General features: G+C 38.8%; 1 pseudogene; it reads right to left on the bottom strand.

Annotated features, from left to right (window-relative positions):
• Positions 1–328: 328 nt before the first annotated feature.
• Positions 329–919, bottom strand: LOC149213782 (uncharacterized; annotated as a pseudogene).
• Between the last annotated feature and the right edge of the window lie 13,201 nt (positions 920–14,120).

A 14,120-nucleotide genomic window follows, 5' to 3' on the forward strand; every position in this document is an offset into this window, starting at 1 on the left:
CCAACCTTGAAAATATATCGTTTTGTCATCTGTGGAAGAAATAAGAACTCTGGAAGCACGATCTATCAGTTTTGGAACCATTTTGTCCGCGAATGATGATCAATTGCATGACTATATTCAAAAGGCGCTTACGCTCTCCTCCATGTAGCTTTGCATCATTAGCTGCTAACAAGACTTGCTCAACAGAAGCGCTCATGTTCCTTGTCCAATATGAAATGTGGCATTAGAATGCTGATGGCCTGATTCGATCAAATTTCGCCTGCTGGGTCTCCCTCCAACCACGGCAATCATGGGTCCTGTGGAATTTCTATCCGAAGCCGAAACATAATCACCATGAATCCAAACGTTGACAAATGCATGCATTGGGGGCTTCACGGATGTTCAACGACATCCTCAGTTTAAAATGCCGCGTGTTCATTACCCTGCACTGATTTTGCAAATTCGCTGATTGCTTCACAAGATCCAGTTCTGGACGAATAGCAGGATAACCCTGGAAATTGGCTTTGCGAATTGCAAAGAGTCCTTCAATCGAAAACTGCACTCGTTTGTTAATTTCTCCCTCATGAAGAATACCCCTAAATCGCTCAAAAATTCCATAGCGGCCTTGAAGTGATAGGTCTTGAAACATGGACCCGCATTCCTCTACAAATCCAACAGCAACCTCAACACTATCGTCTGTAGGATTCTCCAGCAAAACAGTAAGAAGTTCCAAAGCAATGATCTCATGTGCAACTTGTTGGTTCACTAGGTGAGCTATGAATTTTGTCGCTGCTAGTAACAGAGGCTTGTCATTTCGTTTGAAAACCCTCTTAAGCTGCAAAATAAACCTTCTCAAAAGGATATTACCAACTTCTGGAAACTTTGTATTCACCACAGCAACCAAGGCAGCAAAAACATCAGTAAATCTAGGTGATGCCATCTGGGATTTCATACATGACCTACAAAATAGACCTCTTCCCCGGATAAGGTTCTCTGCAAAGAGCTCTGGAATAATGTTTTCAATGTTTGATGCGTTCACTTTGTTTACAGCGCTGATTACCACAAAAGGCTTCTTCCAAAGAAAGAATGCTCCAGATAAACCTAATGAAACACCATCCGCTGGGATACTAAAAACCTTATAAGCTGACAACTGTTGATGCAAACCCAATGGATTTTGATAAACATGACAGCTGTGAAAGGGCCGCTATGGATTAGGACAAATCCCCAATTTCGTAGCGCGCTACAAAACCACCTAAACATGTAGCGCTGCGAAACCGCTAAAAGGATTCATGTGCTTATTTGCAGACATTTAGCATTGAAATTTTGTCAGTGATAACAGTAGCTATGCAGAGTTGTAGGACTTTTTCTAGGGTATTTAGTGCTGGATCAAAATCATCTCCATAGGGTGTAAAGTCATCCATATATACTTCAAGTCCATCATTTATTGAATCTGCAAAAATGCTAAGGATAGCCCTTTGGAATGTGGCGGGAGCATTACATAGGCCAAAAGGTAGAACTCGATAGGCAAATGTTCCCCAAGGACAAGTGAAAATTGTTTTGTCCTGGTCTTCAGGGGCAATCTGAATCTGATTGTATCCACTGAAGCCATCCAGGAAGGAAAATAATTTTTTCCCTGCCAAAGTACCTAGCACTTGGTCTATGAATGGGAGAGGAAAGTGGTCTTTTTGTGTTTGGTACCACCACGAGCGGAGAGACCCATTTACTGTAAAAAATAGGATAAATAAAATTGGCATCTAAAAGTTTTTGAAGTTCCGCTTTCACCACATCCTCTAGATGAGGATTAAGTCTTATTTGCGGTTGACGGACATGTCTAGCATCTTTTTCTATATAAATGTGGTGTGTACACAATTGTGGGTCGATTCCTTTCATATCAGGGTAATCCCATGCAAATTCCTATTGATATTTTCTTAACAGATGGATGAGCTTAGTTTCTTGTTCAGATGTGAGGTTGGCATTGATATTTAAAGTTTTTCCCGGTTCAATTTCCACAATTTTACTATCTGCGACAGAAGTAACAGGTATTGTTTGATCATGTGTGTCTTTCAGAGGATCTTCTTCTAATTCATTATCAAATGCTACTTCTATCATGTGACATTGTGTGAAGGATCCAGCTTCAGTTTGACTAATGAAATTGTTAATGGCATCATCTTCTGTTTGATCTTTAAAATCAAGTGCCTCTTGTATAGTCAATGGAGATCTAATGTTATCAGTAAGGTATGATACATGATACTTGTTAGCTTTAATTATTGTGAGACTTGGCTGCGCTAGAGGGTATAGAGCCAAATTCTTGATATCAGGTCCTTTGGTTATGGTCATATTTCCTTGCCGGCAACCAATGTAAGCATCGGCGGTGGCAAGCCAAGGCCTACCTAGGATTAGCGGGTGTCCATCAAGTCAGGTTTTTGGATTAATTATCAGGAAATCGGTCGAATATTCCCAGGAATCTACAGAGACCATAACATTGTGTAGAGTACCTTCTGTTCTAACCACAGATCGGTCGGCCAATTCTAACAAAGTAGAGGTAGGTTCTACAGATGTAATGCCGAGTTTTTGACAGGTGGTGGTTGTTAAAATATTGATTTCAGCTCCTAGATCAACTAAGGCATTAGACAAGGTCTGATCGTAAATTTGAACAGTTACAATTGGATTTCCTGGGTCTTCATATTTAATGGGTGTTTCTTTCCCATATAATAGATCAGATAAAGTACCGACTACTTGGACTCTTGGATTAGTTGTTATATTCCTCCTTGGTTTCTTTATGCACAATTCTTTAATAGTTTTTGCGTCTATAGGAATATCTTGAATGGCTTGGAGGAACGAGATTTTTATATACAAATTTTGTAATTCCCCTAGAATGTCAAAGTCAGGATATTGTAAAGGTCGAGGTATGACTAATCATTCTGGGAACGGGGGAGAGGATGTGGTTGCTTGATTATGAGACTGCTGCTTATTTACATCCTCTTGTTGCAATAGATGTTCTCTTACTAACTGATCTTCAATATGACCTGTTTTATCTCCCTCATTTTCAGTGATATGTCCAGATCGTAATTGAAGATCATTACACTCCCGCAGGTCGGGTCCTATTTCTGGTGATTCTATGATTTGAGGAGATTGGAACGGTCTGTTATTTGGATTGGGGTTGGGTTGGGCTGGGAGTTGCGGTCTCAAATTTGACTGGGGATTTTGTTGTAGGGCTGGCAGAGTAGGTTGAGGGAGCGGAATAGTTCCTACTGGCTGTTGCATCGGTCTTTGCCAGTTTGTCTGCCAGGGTGAACCTTGTGAAGTAGGGGGAGTCCATTGTGGAGGATATGGGCTATTTTGCCAATATGGTGGAGTATAAGGGAAATTCGGCCAACCAGATTGGTTTGGCTGATTCAGCCACGGGTTTGAAGAAGGAAACGATGGTGGTGACCAGTTTGAGAATGGGGGTGGGGGCTGATTTTGCCACATATTATATTGTTGAGCATTATATTGTGGAGGCTGAAAAGAAGAGGTTGGGTCTGAAAACATACCATATTGTCTTGGCTGCCACTGGTGACGCTGGTTGATCAAGTACACCGATTCTGGTTCTTCCTCTGCTTCTTTGTATACTGCTTTTAATCCAGGAAGTGAGGGGCAGCTTTCCATAAGATGATCGTTTGTACAGATGGCACATGTTTGGAATATATCCAGTGGACACTCGTGACTATGTTTTTTTCTGCATCGGGGGCAGAAGATTGCCAAATTCTGTTCTGCCTCCATCTGCTTCTGTTTGGCCTGCATAATATCAAGTTTTGTAGTTAGTGTCCCTAGAATATCAGTTTTAAAATTTTCTAATAAATTTCCAATCTCCACACAGGTTACTCCTTCTGTTGATATTTTATTGTCTCTTGTAAACCGATCATACTCTGTCGGTTTTATTCTTGTGCTGCCTCTCGAACTCCTGATGCATAAATCAATAATGTCAGCAAAATTTTCTTGATAAATATCCCCTTTTCCCATGATGTTTAATGTTTCAATCCACTGTTCCTTCATGCCCCTTATCAATGCAGTTTTTAACACATTATCAGGTAAAGGTAGTGATGCATAAAGAGATCTTTGTAAATTGTATTGAAAATGTTCCACATATTCTTCTAATGTTTCGTTTGGTTTGGTTGTCATTTGGAATATTTCGTCTTTCAATTCTCTAGACCTACAATAATCTTGATATTTTTTAAGAAGGATTCTTTCATTTGATCCCAATTGTTGATGACCCCACCACCTAGTCCCATAAACCATCTTAAAGCAGCCCCCTTTAATGTAGAGGGGAATAATTTCAATTTCTGGGGATCGGTGGTGTAATCATATCCCCTACACAACACGTCAAATTCGAATAAAAATGCATTCAGATCTTCTGATGTGAGACCATGAAATGTAGAGATATGTTGAAGAGGGATAGCTTTCATGGCCGCATTTGCTGCAGAATCCACTATAGGATATTGTAATGTAGAGGTTTGAGTACTTGGCTGGTTCTGAGCCATAGGGTCGAATATATGCCAATAACCTTCTGGGATATCTAGGAGGGTATTCCTAGGTTGAGAGGGAACGATTTTAGCAGGGATAGTTTTAATATTGGCACTTCCTTTATCTGGCATAAGAGGAATACCTGATGTCTGAGGAGATTGAATTCCTTCAACAATGATTTTCGCAGCGCTCCCCTTATCTGGGCTGTTTAATGGCTGATCTGTTCCAACAGGAGATTTTGATTCCTCGGTTTCCCCTGTTTCTCCTTCTCCTTCACAAAAGTTGCTGAAATTCCCTTCCTGCAATAGTTCTGGAGTAGAATTTTCAATTTCCTGAAAGTCCTACTCTTTAGTTTGACTATGCACCTCAGAAAAGGCTACAGATGGTGATCCTGTGGCCTGAAGGGAACTAGTAGGTTGTTTAGAGATGATTTTCCTGGGACCTACTGATGGCAGAGATTCTGTTTTCTTATAGATTTCGTCTATGAAAGTTGTTTGGCCAAGGGTCACCAACCCCTTAGCTTTTTCGGGTTTGGATGGAAGCTTAATATTCTTTTATGGTTTTTTCTACTTAGTCATGCACTCAAATGAACTACTAAATTCTATTCAAACAAAGAAAGAGAAAATCTGTTAGGAAAGCGGACAATGGAGCAGGGCTTTTACATGCTCCACATGCAGGTTCTTACCTTTCGTTTTTAAGATCCAACTCTTCCCTAGCAGGTTCGTACACTACTCTGAAAAAGACAAATGGCTACACTCTTTCCCCGGCAACGACACCAAAATGTAGAGCTATAAAAAGGGTCTCTTTCACCTCTAATTACCTCACATTAATATGTCAATCCGGGAGCGTTTGGTTATTTCAAAGAGTGACTCAATCTGAGGCTATTTGTCAGAGTAATGCTAGTAGTACAGCGTTCTACAAAAATACAAGAGTAAACTGATGCTTGTCTATGACTAAGTTACTTCAAATGACTAAAGCACACACTCTTAAAGCTAGACAACTTTATCAGTCAAGGGTTCGACAACAATATCCCATCCCTTTGGAAACTGATGGAAAGGAAATTAGAGCATGGACCACGGGTTTGGGAGCGAGGCAGTAAATGCCGAGGCTCACTACAGCCACAGGTCATCTCTCACACCAAATGCGAGTAAATGAAATAGCAGATAAAAATGGAATGGAAAATAGGAAATTGAACAGCAAATCTAGAATGGAACAACAATACTTAAAATGGAACAACAATTCTGAAATGGAACAGCGATTGTATAACTAAACCTCGCGAGCAATAATCAAACTTTATCCTGTCAACTCAAACGCACTCATTGTAATCAAAACTCCAATCTTTCATTCTCCAAGCAAATCACGCAACCAACTAATGGAACAACATTAATTACTAATTATGGAACAACATGAATCCTGAATCATAAAGAACACATCTTTCAGATAATTTCCTTAACACAAATACACAACATAAAAGCTCCGTAACAAAATGATAACAATGTTCAATTAAGTCTAATAATATTGAATCAACTCTGAAAGTATTGATGATATAATGCAGAGTCAATATAAAGAACCTTAATGAACGAATCTTAACAGAGCATATGATGTAACTTATAAAGCATATCAGATTACCAACTAATGATGATAAGCAAACCACGCAGAAATCAAATCGTAGTGATACAGAAGCAAGTGTCCTCTGGGGCCGGGCCCTTAGCCTCAAGGGTACACTGCTTTAAGTTAATCCGTATGCAGAGATAAGATAAACACCAAGTTTATATTAATGCATGAAACAGAAAGTACAATGAGCCAAGTTCAACGAGACTCGATGATCAAAGTTCAATCTTTAACAAAAAGTTACATAAAAGCATCCTCCCCAAACTAACAGTGCCGTCCCTTTATATAAGGGTAACGGCGGAGATGTCTAAGCAATAAGATAAATAAAGCAGTGATCCCTCAGGATTGAAGATCCTGAGGGATTCGCCAAACTGTTAATCCTTAATCACTTCTTTTCTCCTCCGCCAAGCTGGTGCCTTCTCCTCCTTTTCCGGACCGGTTTGCTTCAACCTGCTTAGCCTCGTTTGCACTCGGTCCTTTGTCAAAGGGACAACAGTTACCCTGTTCTTGTCTTTTTCTTTAGAACAACAACTCCTCATTTTTACCCTTTCCTGCACATGATAATGACAACTATCAGCGGTTAAGTCTTGCATACTAATTCCACATATTTTATCATAATTCTCTATTGTTTTCCACATTCATGATGTAAAAGATTCACAAGTCCCACTGAAAAGCCATTAAAATGATCATTAAAAACATACCTTTTTAGTACTCCACAGTACTCCTTGACTGAAATGGTCAAGTGGTTCTCTCAAGTACTGTTTTCTACCTTTTCGGGCTCAAGAGACACAAATGTATGAAAAGGGACCATGTGGAGTTTTATTTTACATGTCTTTTTCAAACTCTCTAAACATGAAAAAGATACTGAGTTACACCTTTGTTGGACTTGTTAAACTATTAAACGACAACGGATTCGTCACCATGATGAACACAATATTCTCCTTCCTAGGGCTCGTTAAACTTACTAGGTCGGATTCATCTGAAGGATGAACTTATAGTGCAAGCATATGCTATCCCCTTCAAGCTTGCAATTAAAAGATAATTTTGTACTCGCCAGAAATGGTGGGGGGAAATTTGGAAATCTATTAGTCATGTCGGGAGCTCATTCTTGAACATGACACTCTTTGCTTCGTTTCGGGTTGGGACATCCTTCTTTGTATCATTGACCTTCCTGGGTTTGGGCCATTTATTTTTCCTTCCATCTGATCTCTGCTACGTCATCATGACCATCGATCCTATGGATCCAAAAGCTACCAAACTTCCAGATGTGTCGCCGATATGTTCAAGAGTTGTCCTTCTATAGTTACACTTACCTTTGATTCTCTGTATCATCCAAAATCATTTTTCATCCTCTCATCTCATGTCGATGATGTGGGATTCATTATGGCCCTCCTTCGACACAGTCACTTTCCATCGACTTCAACTCATTATCTAGGAAGTTGACCGAGAGACTCCCTTCCAGTACCTTAGAGCTTGCATGCCTTAATGGCAAGTTCTTTGCGCTCGATGACAAGATTCACATCATTGGTTTTCGATCGGGTGATTTCACGGGTGTTTGACTTTAGTTCCTGTATTCACATTTCGTGAATTATGTTGATAGTACCTTGATGACCATTATCATTATTGGTGGTTTCTCTTGCGCTTGTTAACAGTTTACATCATTGACTGGTAATCAAGCGACTTTCTAGCATGCTTGACGTCAACACATCTATTCGTATGCTAGGATTTGTACTTTGATCGGGTCATGTTGGAGCACAAGACCCTGGACCCTGGAGCGAAGTGGTGTGACATGGTTATGATGACATGGTTAAACTTACTATGGTTGTGGGCCGTTGTTGTTTACTTGTTTCAGGAACTTGAAGAAGGAAGTGAGAGATTGCTGAAGCAAGCAAGCGAGGACATCATCAAGCAGGATAAGCGACCAAGAAGTAGGCCCTCTTGATTGATTCTAAACTAAGGATATCTTCCATAGAATGTAACTGTTGTGGCTAGACCCATTATTAGGCTAGAGGAATACGTTCATGTCGGCACTTATAATTTTACTTCACGACAATAGGGAGTGTCAGTGAATTCCAAGTGTGCTGAGGAAGGAGTGACAAAGTTATTTGCTAGGTAGTTCCAAGGCAAGAAAGAGTGCCATGACATGTCAATGAGTGGTATGGTATGATAGGGAGTGCTAAAGCATTCCATGGAATGCAGGGAATGCTAACATGTGCCACATAGTGCTAAGGGATTGTTAGACATGCCAGGTGCTATGCCATGTCAAGATGTAAATTATGTTGCTTAGTTTTTTTATGGCCATGGTTAGATGTGAGCCTTGACTTTGTAACTTGTTAAGAGGGATGAGCTAAGATTGGGCATGAGTAGCCTAAGATGATTTATAGTTCATTGTTAGGTGAAAAAGGGATAGTATAGTTGTAGTAACTGTAACTTGCTCAAGATGTCGTAGTTGAGGTAGGACTTGTTTGTTTCCCAAGTCTTAAAACCAATAAGGGTATTTATGAGGGCATGATAGCTACGGAGTGCCAGGGCATGCCAAGGAATGAAAAGGCGTGATAACACATACCAGATAGTGTCAATGCATGTCGAGGAGTGTTGGGGAGTGTTAGGGCATCACAAGGGAGAACTAGGTCAAAGTGCATGGAAACGAATGAACAAGAGTGTCTTCTAGCTGTCCCAATGATGAAGTGTATTAGGAGAATTTCAGAATAAGACTTGCAATAGGTAAGCCTACAATTACGATAAGGGGATGGAAAAAGAAATTTTAGACAAAGGGAGACTTTTTTCTAGGGACAACACTATTTTTTCAATGACTTGGTTGGGTTCCCAAGTCACAAAAAAAGTAAGGCTATATATGAGGGCATGACAACTAGGAAGTGCCAAGGTGTGCAAGAAATGCCAGGAAGTGATAACACATGCTAGAAAGTTCCAAGGCATGTTAGTCATCCAAGACATGCCAAGTTTTAAGGCATGCCAAGAGGTGTTAGGTGCTAAGGTGTGGCGCCAATGCATGCTAGGGAGTGCCAAAGAAACACAAGGGAGGACTAGTTTCAATTGCATGTAAATGAATGAATAAGAGTGTGTGATAGTGAGTGTTATCAAGTTTTGGGTGTGCTAAGGAGGCATTGACAAGGTATGTTAGGTAGTGCAAGGGAAACACAAGGAAGGAATATTTTCAATTACATGGAAATGAATGAATAATAATGTATTATAGGGAGTGTTAGAAAGTTCTGGGTGTGCTAAGGAGGTACCTATGGACAAATTTTGGGATGGTTTGGAAAAAAAATTGTGTTTTGGTGCATACTTGCATTTTTTTGGCAATTTTTTGTCTAGGAGCGTAGCGAGCTCACACTGTGCTTCTTCCTCAGGGTTCCAAATATTGTAAAATCAAAACTTTTTGGAAAGATTATGACCCTATATAAAACCCCATTTTCCCACTTTCCTAGTCTGGGGGTTAGGTTTTGATAAATTTGTAAAAAAGAGGCCAAAAATCACCTTTCTGCTCCACTTTTTCCATTTCGTTGCACACCTGGAGACACCTTGGGAGAATGGCCATATCTCAGCCAAAAAAGGGTCATTTTGAGTGAAAAAATACTCTAAAGACATCTAAACTCTTACATATTTCCATAAAAGGCTTCCACTCTGGATTTGGACTTCAGAAAGGCACTCAAAAATGGCCTCCAACAGCTCATTGTACACCTGGAAATTTCTGAGATTTTTGTAAAATTTTCACTGTGTAATTTTTTGTAATTCCTAGTTTGACTTTGGTAAAATTCAAAAGGGTGAAGTAGATGAATGTGAGGGGTAAAATTAAATTTAAATAATGGGTGGTTAGTATTTGTAAGCTGTTTTGATGTAAATTTGACCTCATTTATGAGAGAGGTTGGAGTCAAAGCTAATTGTAAAAGTTGCTTTTATCTTCCCTAGACATTAGGGTTTGGTTAGAACACCTCATGGAACAGTTCTTAGAGTCATCAATTTGACCCCTGAGAGAGGGGAGATGTTGTTTTGGTCTTTATGTATCAACTTATCAGTGATATAATGGGTTGGGTTTCAGAGGAGAGAACTATTGTAGCTTGTACTTGGACATTTTCTGGAAATCAAAGGACATAATTTGCAGCTATTATCTAGGAATTCATGTGCAGTAAGTTTGTGATGTTATTTTTTCTCTGTTATAGCTTTATATGAAATATATTCATCTTCTCTTTCCATTCATCAATTATTCAATGGTTTTCCTTATAGTTTATAAACAAAATTCTTTGCATAAAGCTCTGTTTTGATGGAAAAATCATTACATGTTACTTTATTTCTTGCTTAATGAATTCATGTTTCATGCTCATTAAGACCTTTTTCTTATTCTAAACACTACACTACATCGACAAACCCTAAGATCCATCACAAAAGTAATGCTACCTTGCTCCTTTTTATATTTTCTGTTGTAACCCTTTGATCCTCTAACCTAGCTACCTGATTTTTCTCCCTTATCCAACAACAAAACCCTAAATTTTCGAAAACCCACCTATGCCTAACTATCTAGCCTAAAATCCTTTACATTCCAGTCATCTCTTTGTTGTGATTTCATAAAGAGAGACCTCTATTGTTTGGTAGGGCTAGCTATGAAACTAAAATCTTGGTCTGTGGTTACCTTTGTCGATCTCCTCATCAGCCTGGGACATTGTGGAGGATAACAAAGGGCATGAAAACTAGGGAGTGCCAAGGTGTTCTAGTGAATGTAATGTTCCCAAGTCATGGAAAAATGTAATGCTAGTTGTAAGGTCATGACTACCAAGGTGTGTTAGGGAATTCTAGGGCATGCTAACATGTGACAGATAGTACAAAGACATGCCAAACAAGATAAGATGTGCCAAGTGCTAAGGCATGCCAAGATGTACAAGGGTGTGACAATGCATACCTGAGATTGTCAGGGGAACAAAAGGGAGGAGCAAGTTAAACTACAAGGAGATGAGCACATAATAGGGTTAATAACTCATCAATTTACCTTTTCCATGAGATGCATGCTAGGCACACCAACACTAGGTGCCAGTAGGTGCCAAGTGCCAGTGCATTCTAAGCGCTAAATATTCCTCTGTTTCTTCTCATCTAGTTTCCAATAATTGATCTCAAATAACTTTAATATTAAACCATGCCAAATCATACCCAGTCATCTCAACGCATGCCAAACATGCTAATACTTGCTAAGTGCTAATGTGCGTCAGGGAGTGTGACGCATGCTATGAAGTGGAATAGCATATCGAAGAGTGCTAAGGTGTGCTAGAGAGTGCCAATGCATGGTGAGGAGTGTTAGGGAGTACTAGGACAACACAAGAGAGCACTACGTCAAAATGCATTGAAGTGAATCAATATAAGCGTGTGTAGGGGATTGTAAATGAGTGCTAGCTGTCATGCCAAGGAGTGAGTGAAAAGGTATGATAAGCACAGGTAAGGCACGCCAGGGAATATTAGGGAATGTCAAGAAGTGCTAGAGTATGCTAGGTAGTTTCGGGGTGTGCTAGCATGTGCCAAATAGTGCCAAGGCATTCCAGGTGCTAAGACATGCTAGGATGTGCATGGTGCCAAAGTATGCCAATATGTGTCAAGGAGTTTCAAGGCAACGAAAGGAATAACCAAGCTCAAATGCAAGGAACTGAACACATAAGGGGGTTAATATGTTAGGACTTTATCTTTTTTAATAGGGGCATGCTAGGCACACTAATAATATGTTCCAATACATGCCAAGTGGCAATGTGTGCCAAGTGATAATGTTTTTCATTGCAATATTATGCCAAGGTGTTCTAGGGCATGCAAACACATGATAGGGGAGTGCTATGCTATTATAGGGCATGCCAACATGTGCTTGGGCATCCTGCTCATGGCAAGATGTTCTAGGTACAAAGATGTTCCAAGACATGCGAGGTGCCAAGGAATGTTAGTGTATTGTTACAAAGCATGTTAAGCTGTGCCATGAGTGCTAGGTGTTGGGCATGGAATCAAGGCATGTTTTGGGGCTCAAAACCCATGTTTTGACCGAGTCATGTTGTAAAGCCATGCAAATTGCGGGCGTGAAAGTAGGTTAGAGTCATAGGGTTGTCTGCCCTAGTTTTGGATGTAATGTCGGCCTACCCATGGTCCGCGGACCATGGAAGTGTATAAATAGAGCAATGCTCTAGGTTCTAAAAGACATCAATGGATGGAATGATATAAATATGAATAGAGAGCGAGTCTAAGTGCATAAGTGTGTTTTGGTTTGTAGAGTAGGAGAAGGTTCTGCAGTTGAGTGTGCAGAGCGGAGTCAAGTCTGTAACCTAAGTCACCAGGTTCGAGTTCGAGTTCGAGTTCGAGGACCATGAAATTCGAATAAAGTTCGGCAACTCAAATTTTGTCGATAAAATTCGACATAAAATTCGACATATAGAAATTCGAAAAAAAAAAAAGTATATTAAAGATAGAGGGCAGATTTATACACTTATAAAGACTATCTTATTGTTAGAAATTATATTAACTGAAATATACTTCATATTCAGCTATGGAATACCCATAAATTTGACCAGGAGGGAACCATTATAAGCTGGAAGGTCTGCGGAAATGTAAAGTTACAAGGAATGATATTAATGTAAAAAAATATTATTTATTAACAAAAATAACATCATTATAACAATATACTAATTATAAATTCAATATATCACTTACAAAAATAAAATATAAATAGTAAAGATAATACCCTATCTCACCATCACTTAAACTAAACCTGTTTAAATAATAAAATTTTGACTTAACACTAATTTTATAAATATTATGATTAAAACTAATTTTATAAATATACATAATTAAAAGAATTCTATAATTTTCATAAAATATATACTTTAAATATTTGCGTAAGGATTTTCTTAAAATATATATTGTAAATATTTTTATATAATTATGATAAAGAGGAGCATTCATCTTTCTCTAAATATAATTAACTGCATTTCAATTTCTATCAATGATATAAGTTATTATATTGAAAGTTTCCATTTAAGGAAAAAATAAAATGGATTAAAATAATATTATATTAAATATTATACAAATATTTCAATTTCTAACAATGAGATTCGACAACCACCACATGAGAAAGAGATGAACTTTGTTGGCTTGTGAACTCGTCATAAACGCCGAGTGGGAATGAGTCCTGCAAGGCACAATTATTGACTACCGCCGGCAGACGAAAATAACTAGCCGGGTGCCGGGAAACTGACACTCGATCAGATTGCGTCCGGCAATGGAATTGTCCTATGTGGCATTAAATGACGTGGCATTATTCAATCAGGTTGCTTCGTTTTCGATTGGTTGACCTGTCATGTCGGATACGTGTCAAAGTAGATGAAGCGTCCAAAACACATATATTGTTAGATTGCATTATCTTGAATCTGCGTGTGTCGTGTAAAGCAACCTTATCCATTCAGCTTCCAAGCTCGTTTCATCTTCATTGTATTTCTTTCATTTGTTTTTTTTACATTAGGGAAGAGGTTTTATGTTGTTTTATTTTTGTTAATAAATACTATTTTTTTACATTAATATCATTCCTTTGTAACTTTACATTTTGTTAATGTGCTCTGCAATGAAAACTTAAACAACGAAACCCGCCAATGAAACCTAAAACAACAACACTCATACCCGCGGGCGCAAAAAAAAATGAATTTTACTCTGCTGCGGGCGAATTTCAACGCATCGAAACGATTTTAATGGAGAATTTATTCGGCAAAAATTCGAATGCGGCATGAAATTCGAGTTCGCCGAATTTAATGGCGAACTCGAACGAACATATTCATTTGACCTTGAAATACGGCGAATTTCGAATTTTATGGATAAAAAACAGCGAATCCGGTGACTTAGTCTGTAACCGAAGAAGAGAATAATAAAGAGAAGTTTCATCCAAAATCTATGTATCTATTTTGAGTTATTACTTATTTGATTTCAATTGCAAATATACTGTTTATTTAATGCATGCATTTGTATGAATGATTTATATTGCTAAGTATACTTTACACCTA

This window comes from Pinus tabuliformis, chromosome 1_1, assembly GCF_031772625.1.
Source record: "Pinus tabuliformis cultivar Carrire ecotype Pingquan chromosome 1_1, CPIR1, whole genome shotgun sequence".
NCBI classification, from domain to species: Eukaryota; Viridiplantae; Streptophyta; class Pinopsida; order Pinales; family Pinaceae; genus Pinus; species Pinus tabuliformis.